Genomic DNA, 10,340 nt, shown 5'->3' with positions numbered 1-10,340 from the left:
CAACACAAGGGTATCCTGCACTATAATATATTGTCTGTTTTATCAGATGCTATTTTCGAGAAATATTTTTTAGCAAGGAGGACAGAAAATCCATGTTCTGCTCCTCCCTGATACATTGTCATACAGCAAGAAATTTTTCAGGTTAGCTAAGTGATCTCTTACAAACAAATTAAAAGCTATTTGGATTTCTGATATTCCACCCCGTGCATCCAGAAAGCTGGTGGTGGGAAGGAAAAGCCGTGACTTCACATCCACCGGGGAAACAAGCCAACAAGGAGCACTTGACCTGGACCTCTGTGTTTTCTTTTGGGGAATCCCACATGGTCTCTCATGCTGCTCGGCTTCTCCCAGTTCCATGTGGAGCTTCTCTTGGGTTATAAAACTTGCTAATCTCCTTAGGTGTCCTTATCCAGAGCACCTAATAGAATGTCCTGGCCGATTTCATCCCTGACCCCCACATGGCTGTGCCTACTGTTTCCTCAGGAAAGGGGAAAGTTGCTATCAAGTGGAGCAGGTTATAAAGATCCGGGTAAACTCCTAAGAAAGGCCAGTTAGACTCATCATCTATCGTAATGTCTGTGGTTCAAGTAGATCGCCTCCAGAGAGAAGTGAGCTGCATATCCCAGAAGAATGGCACTGAATTCAGATGTTTAAGTTAAAACGTTGCAGGAGGAAAGAGGAAGCAGACTGCAGGCAGATAAGCTCTCTGCCTTGCCTGGGCACTGGTGTCAGCGCTGTCATCCTGCTCCTGACACGTGGGGGCAGCAATGAGCAATGCAAAGAGCCGAGGCCACTGTGTGGAGGAGCCTTCTTCACAAAGCTGAACCATTTCCACCAGTTAGTGGGTCCATTTCTTCCCTTTCTGTTCCTTCTTATGCCCTTTCTTCTCCGGCCACTCCACCCTTCACCCCTCCCCCCTTGTTTCTCTCATCCCTTATATACTGTTTTGGTTCACTGTTCTCGGCTCCCTTCTGTAATTCCAACCAATCACATGTCTCTTTTTCAGTGTGTCCAGCACTACAGTAACGGAAGCTCTGCTCTGTATTGTCTGCTCTCTCACATCCCTCGGGTGACTTGTCCAATCAACCATTCGGCTGCTCTTGCTTTGCTAAGTCAATCTAATGAAGATCCAATGCTTGCTTGCTGAGTCTTACGGGGCCAGGGCCCTCTTTGATGCGTGGCCCACCTACCTAAAACGAGCAGCACTGGAGCTCTTTCTGCAATTCCCTCTTGGTGTCTTTAGATTGGTGTCTGCAGATCGTGAGCATCATCTTCTCAGCTTCAGTGCCCTTTGGGAGTTCTATCCTACCCTTGATGGGACCAGAGGGGATCTGGGACCATAAAGGAAAAACCAAACCAAACCTTGTAGTGCTCACTGTCTGGAAACATCCCTACAAGTGAGGTTTCCGGTCAAAACTGAGTGTCAGACTTACCTCTTGACTGCCTCTCACTTTTGCAATTCATCTAGACCTGGAAATGCCAAGAAGGCGTAAGCCATGGCCTCTCTTCCCTCCCACTGCCCAGCAGGGCTATGCTGAGTTGTTCTCTCCCACCCCCCACTCCCAGCCCAGGCTGTGTGAGAAGACGCAGCAGGCCTCTGTCTGCAGCAGTCACTGCGGAAAGCAGAGGAGGGAATTTGGTTTCATAGGCCAGCAAATATATTGCAGGCCCTCAGGGAAAAAGCAACAGCCTCGGTTCCCAAACCAGGTCGGCATACAAGCTTTGTGCTCTGTATTTACAGAGTATGTATGGGGCCAATTTAAACAATTTCAATCAACAGGATGCGTATGATAAATTGCATGTTACCCATCCTTATAAAACAGAGACAAGGCTTGGAGTGAATTTGAACTTGAGTGGGAGGTAGATTTCCAAAGAGTCTGAGAGTTTTCTCTTAGAGACACTGAAACTAAAAACTAGGCAGGAAAAGACTGGCCTATAAGCACACACCACCTGCACCTTCAGAATAGCCCTGGAGTTGGTAGTTGCATTTAGACATGTTGTCCAATGGGTCTTGGGAATGGTTCTGTGAATTTAAGCCTTACCATCAGGCTGCATTTGAAATAGTTAAGTAATCTTGCCAGGCTTAACCAGAGCAAAGAGCATGTATTACTCCATGTGGTTTTGTGTATTAAAAGAAAGAAATTATTTGCTAATATTTATTATATAGCTAACGCAAACACACGCCAAGTAGTAAGCATATGACCACTTTTCATTTGCATGAAATGATTCCAGTCACAGAGTAGGCACTCAGTGACTTTTGGGTATCACTGTCAATAACAACTTTCTTCACAAACACAAAGCACCCAGCACAGGTCAAATGCTGATCTAAATACATGTAACATACTTCATTTTCCTCACAAGTCTGTGAAGTTGGGCTGCTGTTCTCACCCCATTTTATACATGAAGTGACCAAGACACATGCCGGAGAAGTGAAGCTTTGCCTAGTCTTATAGCAGCTAGGTGATGGAGCAGGAACCCAAGCCTCTGGATTTCCGGTAAAGGATAGTTTCCATTAAATATATACTGAGCTCCATTTAAACCCCAGGCACTATTCCAGGGGCCTGGAGTTCATTACAGTCCTGAGATGTCCTATATCCTCGAGAGAGGGACCAACAACAAACTAGTCAACTCAATGAAGTCTCTACCATGTTAGAAAGTGGTGAGTTCAGAGGAGAAATACAAAGGAAGCAGAGGAGACAGATAAGATGGTGCAACACCAGGAAAACTCTGAGGCTTGGATCAGGAGAGCCTTGCTGAGAAAGGGATGAGTCAAGAACTGAGAGGCAGAGGAAGCTTGCCAGCCCATATGGGGGAAAATCATTCCAGGCAGAGGGAACACGTGCAAGGACCCTAAGGCTTGAATTGTCAGAATCAATTATGCTAATTGGTCCCATACTCCCTCCTCATCCCAAATTTCTAAGCTTCACAAATAGAGCCCAGCACCATGAATAACAGCAAAGACTGAGAAGTAGATTTCTGTAATGTCTCTAAATCACAAATCCAACTGTCAACCTCCACGTGGAACAGATGAGATCACGGCTGGGAGATGCCGTGCAAGTGTCTGGATGGCACATTTAGGACAAATCATTGCCCCCTTCCTAAAGAACCTCACTCACATCTTTTGCTAGTGAATAGAGAATAAAGCGGGGCTAAAGTCAAAGATAACCTTATTTAAAACCTCTTTGATCCAAGGATTGTAACCATTTAGTGCTTATCGATTTTTCTTTCCTATTTTTAGGAAGGTGGGAGCATTGTAATTAAACATTTTTGAGTGGCGTTAGTTCCCAAGGAGGATGGCCTAAGAGTCCCTGAGAGCTGAACCCTGCATTTCTTTCCAATAGAAGATTCTAGAAACTGGGCAAGTAGATGGGCTCCTTCCCAACTTCCAGTCATGTAGCTGTGGCGCTGGAGCAGAAGGTATTTTTGACCTCTATGACTCTTTTTGGCCTTGTCCTACCTAGTAGTCAGATTTTCATTCTTTATTTTCTTTTTTCTCTCTTTCTTCTTTCTTTTCTTCCTTCCTTTTCTTTCTTTCTTTTTCTCTTTCTTCCTCTATTTTTTGATGTGTGTGTGTGTGTGTGTGTGTGTGTGTGTGTGTGTGTGTGTGTGTGAAATACCTAAGTAAAGAAGGACTTATTTTGGCTTATATTTTCAGAAATTCAGCCCATGATTGAATTGACTCCATGTGCCATTACTTTGAGCCTGAGACAAAGGAGAACATCATGGCAGCAAGGCCATGTGGAAGAGGCAACTGTACACTTTGGAAATAAAAAGATAGGGAAGAGCCAGGACAAGGTGTATACCCCCAGAACAAGGTGTATCTCCCACTATCCTACTTTCTCTAGGGAGGCCCTATCAACTCAGGTTTGCAGCACCTCCCAATAACCCTAAAGACTGCGGACCAAACATTCAATGCATGAACCTGTTAGGATATTCCATAATTAAGCAGTATCAGCCTCATGCCTGATGAGTTATCATGACAGTAAGTGAAGAAACAATAGTCTTACCTAACAAGTAAGAACAGCCTTTCTGAACCAATTGGTACATGGCTTCATGACTGTGAAGAGTGGGTAACCATTCTGGAACCTCAGCTCACTTCCATATGCTTGACTAACTATAGCTGGTGGGTGGCCAACGTTGGCCCTACCTCCAATTCATGGAGTGAAATGGGAACCAATGTATGGCACTGCTGGCTAGAGCATCTCAGATATCCTTAGCAGCACAAGAAAGGGGAAAGGGACGGAGCTTGCTTGAAGGCTTTTCTTAGTCTTCTGCCTACACTGACTATATTTCTCTTTATCTCTTTAGTCTTTAATTTCACGTTTGTTGTATTCTGTGTGAAAGGTCTATTCTTACTTTTTGCTTTTTACAATTCAAGATGACATTTAGACTATATTCTTATTTCATCCCATAAATTCTTTCCAAAATCTTCTAAACTGTGTATTATTCTTATAATCCAGATGAGAATTATTTCAACATTATATGCTTTATCCCTAGTCAAATCGAGTACCTGAAAGAATATCAAATATCAAGACTGAGGTTCTTAATCTTAATCTTATCCAACCTTTCTGTTCACTGACCTCATATCTGAAAGGGAATACATATACAAACAGCCTCCAACTTAGGAGATTCAAGTTAACAGTAGTTTGACTGTTTAAGCATCATGAAAACATAGCTTTCCAATCATTCCATTTTTCACTTTCAGTACAGTGTTCAATAAGTGGTATGAGACAGTCAACGTTTTATGGTAACTGCAGACTAATGTAAAAGTTCTGAGCACATTTGAGGTAGCTAGGCTGAGCTGTTATGCTTGGTAGGGTAAGTGTAGTAAATAAATTTTCTGCTTAAAATAGTTTCTATTCGTGACGAGTTTATCAAGATGTAACCCTACATAAATTCACACACACACACACACACACACACACACACACACACACACACACACGACTCAAAAATTTACATATACCATCAGGAAAAGGAAATGTATTTTTCCATATGGGATTCTACAACAAGAGATAGACTGGTGGGAGAAAATCATATAAATGTGTTCAGTGTAAGTTTTATGTACAAGAGCTTCGAGAACTGAGACCCACAGAAGCAGAGAAACCTGTGTATGTTTATGTTACTGAGGACTGATGAAGAATGGGGATGTGTTCTTAAACAAACGGGAATGATCTTATGACAGTGACCTTGTAGGGGACCAAGCCAGCCCTGTTTGTTCAGATTCCTCCATGCTGTCTTCTAAAAGGAAGCCATCCCTTTACTTCAGAAAAAGAAAGGCACCTTGCATGTGAGGGCTGCTCCTAGCCAAAAGGCAGAAGGAAGAGCAAAGCAAGAGAGATCATCCAGTTTCTGCCATCTTTTCAATGCCAAGGTACTTTCTTTTAAAATCAGAGTCCTTAACCCTATTGAGCACATGCACAAGTACACAGACATTTGCAACTGGTGAACATATGTAGGTGTGAGCTTGCATGTAAGTACACATACTTACATAGGCGCACCCAAGCATTCACACACATGGTCAAGTTCATGAAGACAAACAGGCAGACTCACAGTCCATGAGCTGGGGCTTTAGTAAGTAAAGTGCTCTCTCCAAGCAATGTAAATCTGGAAGCTTATAAAGGTACCTGCCTAGGATGGAGGGGTCAAAGTGACCAGGAGAACCTGGGAACTTCCTGTTGAGAGAATGTAGTGATTTTGTCCTTAGAGTTAAATTCACAGGAAATGGATGGGCACATTTCTAGCTGTCCAGCCCACTTGGCAAAAAGAGCTGGAAACTAGAGATGACAGCAGGAGAGAACTGGCTCTCAATCAGAAGGAACCAATGCCAGGAAGACCACATTGGAGGTGCAACCAGAAGGAAAGAATAAGGGAGAGGGAGATGACAAATAGAGCACAGAGCAATAGTCAGTGAAGACAGCTAGTGTCCAGGACAAAAGGGAGGAGAGAGCTGATGGAGATTGACACAAAGGTCCTTAGAGAAAGTAATTAGTGTCAGGCCTAAGATGGATTTCAAATGTATTTGACCACAGGCTTCAAAAAAGAAAATGGTTTCCATGGTGCTTCATGGGGGTTCCACATTCCCCAGCTGATCTGTGCCTGAACTACAGGCCTGTGGCTTGGTCACAGGCCCCACTGGGTAGAGGTCATCTAGGCAGCCAGTCTTTCTTCCATTTCCAGGTTAAGAAGGCCTTGACCTCTGAAGGGAGCATGGGCTGAGATCTTGATGGAAACATAAATCCCTCTTACTCCTCTGTATAATGAGGAAGGTCTGTTCTTGTGCTGCTCCTCTGAGAAATTTCTAACAGTCCACATACAAGCCTGAGCTCTACAGAGATTACTCTGCAGTATCTCTTGGTGCTAGACAAGGTACAGCATTATAGGATGGGCCCCAAGACATTATCCAACATGCCTCTGCAGAGATAAGCTTTCAGCCAGTTTATTCTGAGCCAGGCAAAAATCATACCATTACATTGATACTGCCATTCCTCCGCAGGCCAAGTCATGTTGACCTACCATTCCTCTGCCTCCTGTTAGCCTTCTATGGATCATTCCTTCACTACTTGTGCAGACCCTGTCCTTCCTCCAATAGCCAGGTGAATGTAATCTCCTCCTTGAGGATTTCTGGATTGCTCATCACATGGAGATGCTCCTATATTTCTAAAGGTCTGTTGCTTCCTCATCTTGGCCAGTTCTATAATGTGCTAGAGATATTTTTAAAGCAATTTAAATAGGATGCTTCTATCTATCTATCTATCTATCTATCTATCTATCTATCTATCTATCTCTCCCAGTTTCTAAAATCCACTAAAAGGGTAACTTCAGATCTAGTTTTGTATCATCACATCAGACTAGCTGTTAAGTTCCTCCTTCTTCATATTGTTGGGTCCACTGTGTGGTACTTGTGAAAGAGACTGCCAATTTAAAACCTTCTAAGATGTCCACAGTGTTTAGTCTCAGGGCAGGGAAGGCCTTGAGATATAGGCCTGATCTTCCAGATCTGTTCTTGTTATAAGGTAGCTATAGTTCTAAAAGCTCAATATTTAGGAAAAGCTGTTAGTATTGCCATCCTCGTCTATTCATAATAAGTCTATTTCTCCCTGGCTACTCAAATCTTTGACTCAATCTTATGAAAATATTTGGTTTAAATTATAGATACTTCTGAAGCCACCTGGACAGTAGAGATAAAAAAAGGAGGTGTCAGTTAGAAAGAAGAAGGTAGGGAGGGAAGGATGGAAGAATGAGAGAGGAAGGGAGGGAGGAAGGGAAGGAGAGAAAAAGAGAAAGAAAACAAGGACAAACAATGGTGACAAAGTCTCTCTCTCTCTAGCCACTGTAACCTTACGGTCTGTCCTGGTTTACATGTATTAAATTCTGCTTTTTAACTAATACTTTTTAATTCATACACCTAAGAGTCATGGCTTCCCGGCTGGGCAGTTCTAAGCATTAAATTATATGATACATTTTAAACACTTGGCACACTGTCTGGTCTACAGCGGAAACTTGCAAATGATGGTAACTATTTTATCCTTGTCACTCATCTTCCTAGGAAGCTATCCAGCACAGTGTTCAAGTCCTTGCACCTAGGAAACCAGTTTCTCAGCTTCTAAATCCAGTTTAACCACTCATTCTCTCTTTGACCTTGGGCAAGGTGCTTCTCACATGTTCTTGTTTTAAGGTAGCTATAGTTCCAAAAGCTCAACATTTATGAAAAACTACTAGTATTGTCATCCTCATCTATTCACAATAAGGCTATTTCTCCCTGGCTACTCAAACCAGAACCTCTTTTAACTACAGGCTTTCTACCTCACTTTGCACACAAAACACACAGTAGGCCTTCAGTGCACACTGACTCAATAATAGAAAGAGTGCTGTTTTATAGAGTGGGCTCAGGCGGCTTGGCGTAAGCTTGATTTCTAGACTATATCCTTCATAAGGACAAGTGACAAGTTGAATGCCAGGGACATTGGAGAAACTGTATAAATATCCTCTGCCTGATTTCTGGGTCACATCTGAAGAGTAAAACAGAGATGTAGCAAGGCATTTCTGAGTCATTCTCCCTTTGCCTTCTTATGGTCTCTCTAGCAGTTCCTTGGGGCAAACAGGAAAAGCCGTGTGGCCATGACAATGTCTCATTCCCCAGAGCACTGGCCTCCCAAAGCTAAGTGAAGCTGTTCCTAGACATGTCCCCGGCAGGTGCTCTGTGAAATTCTCTTTGAGGTGACAGCCATGGGGGCCCCCTAGGATGATCTCACTCTGTAGGGTGGTTCTGGGATATCTTCCTTGTCTGCTGAGGACTGACAGAAATGGGAGCTCAGAGCAGCTGTGGTACCCAAAGGGGAAGGCAAACCCATTCTATCCACAGTGCCTAGATGCCATCAGCTCAGCAGCAGGGGCTGCCTCTGTCTCCAGCTGATTTCATCTAATGTGATAACACTCATGATAATAAATATTGTTAAAAATAAAAGTCACTCTGGGGATTGCGAATCACTGGGACAGGTGTTCCAAATGAGATGAGTGCAGTAATTGGGTGACTTATTCATTATTGGAAATGCCGTTTAAAATCTATTGCATTTAAAAAAACAATACTTCAGCTGCTCTCTGGCCTTCTGAAGTCATTAGCGGGTGTTCTTTATCTGTTTGTTTTCCTCAGTGAAGGGAGCTTTTTAATGTCACATAAGAACTAACTTGACTCTGTGCCAACGTCTCAAGTGAATGATGAAGTCTTTGGAGGCTCCCGCATCACTCCGCAAGACAGCTTCTCCTTGTAGAGCTATGGTCTCCTCAGTCGGGAGACAGGGTGGCAGGGAGGGACAGAAGCCCTGACAATAGCTACTTGGTCGCAAAACCCATGCAGCCATGGGTAACACACAATTTCCTCCAGTTTACACAGTCAGGTCACCTAAGGACTTTGAGGGAGGCCTTATAGCCCCTCACAAATCAATAAAAACCCATTTCAGATGTGTTTAAAGCACCCCATTCATTTTTACAGAAGTTTGGAAAAGGGTACCATGATGATGGTAGTCCCATACTGAAACAGGAATAATTCCCCGCCCCCCCCCCACAAAAGGAACCATGAACTCCTAGTGTCGTATAGGGATGCGAGTCTCATTTTATACTTGAACTTTTGTTTAAATTATTAACTTTTTATACTTTGAGCCAATTTTAATGGTTATTAATACCCTCCCGGCTTCCTTAGGTTTAAAATATGTTCTTTACTAAATGTACAAAATTTGTATTGAACGGTGAGTTCTGGGTTGCAACAGAAGAATTTATTTGTTGTCCATAGATGTAATTCTTTGTCTACAGTTAAACAAAATACAAAACCACATACAAGTGCTATTCAGGTTGGTTTTGAAACATACATTCTGAGCTGGGCACAGTCATGCACACCTGTATTCCCAGCACTTGGGGAGGCAGAGGCAGGCAGATCTCTGTGAGTTAGAGGCCAGCCTGGTCTACAAAGTGAGTCCAGGACAGCCAAGGCTACACAAAGAAACCTTTGTGTAACAGATGTAAAGAAACAGATGATTGTCTTGAAAAACAAAATAAAACAAACAAACAAAAAACATGCATTCTACTTGCTATCTATTTATCTAAATATGTGCGTGCATGCATGTACGAAAATGCTCATGTGTTCTCTCTCATACACACACACACACACACACACACACACACACACATACACACACATGAGTGTGCCATGGTTCACCTATGCAGGTTGGGGGCAAATTCAGGAGTCTCTTTCCACGATGTGGTTCCCAGTGACTGAAAGCAAGTCATAAGGGTTTACTCCAAGTACTCTTACTAGCTGAGCTGTCTGGTCACCCCAGTTATTCCAGAGTTTGAATTTCTTCATTATTTTCATTTTTATTTTTTTCTTCACTGAATATTGAACCCATGAATTCAAACATGCTAGACAAGTGTTGTTCTATGGAGTTATATCCTTAGCCTATAGCTTACTTTGTGTTTTGAGACAGCATCTCTGGAAGTTGCCCAGGCTGGTCTTGAAGTCACTCTAAAACCCAGTTTGACCTAGAACTTCAGACTCTCCGCCTTCTGAGTGCCTAAGATTAATGACCTATGTTACTAGGCTAGACTCCATGATTTGAATTTATAAGGCTGTGATAGTTCCTGGTCTTTGAAGAAATCCTGCCCATAGCATAACACATGTGAGAAATAAATGGACTTGAGCCTTTGCTGTGACCTGTATTTATTCATCTCCTGCAGGTAAAACCTATTGTATTCCTGATGAACTTTACCTACTGAGGTAGCCTTTCCCCAATATTTCCTGAGCACCAAAGGATAATCTGCATATGAGGAGAAACTTTGTAGGTGCT

At 42.9% G+C, this 10,340-nt stretch overlaps 1 non-coding gene across 1 annotated transcript; it reads right to left on the bottom strand.

Annotated features, from left to right (window-relative positions):
- Nucleotides 1-9,207: 9,207 nt before the first annotated feature.
- Nucleotides 9,208-9,335, bottom strand: LOC129672196 (small nucleolar RNA SNORA40). Its single transcript, XR_008719466.1, has one exon. It is a non-coding gene; the product is annotated as a small nucleolar RNA SNORA40 (small nucleolar RNA).
- Nucleotides 9,336-10,340: the final 1,005 nt, after the last annotated feature.

The sequence above is a fragment of the Psammomys obesus genome, unplaced genomic scaffold (genome assembly GCF_907164565.1).
Source record: "Psammomys obesus unplaced genomic scaffold, mPsaObe1.curated_primary_1811, whole genome shotgun sequence".
NCBI lineage: Eukaryota > Metazoa > Chordata > Mammalia > Rodentia > Muridae > Psammomys > Psammomys obesus.
Note: the sequence above shows the minus strand (reverse complement) of the source record. Positions and strands in the feature narration are given on the sequence as shown.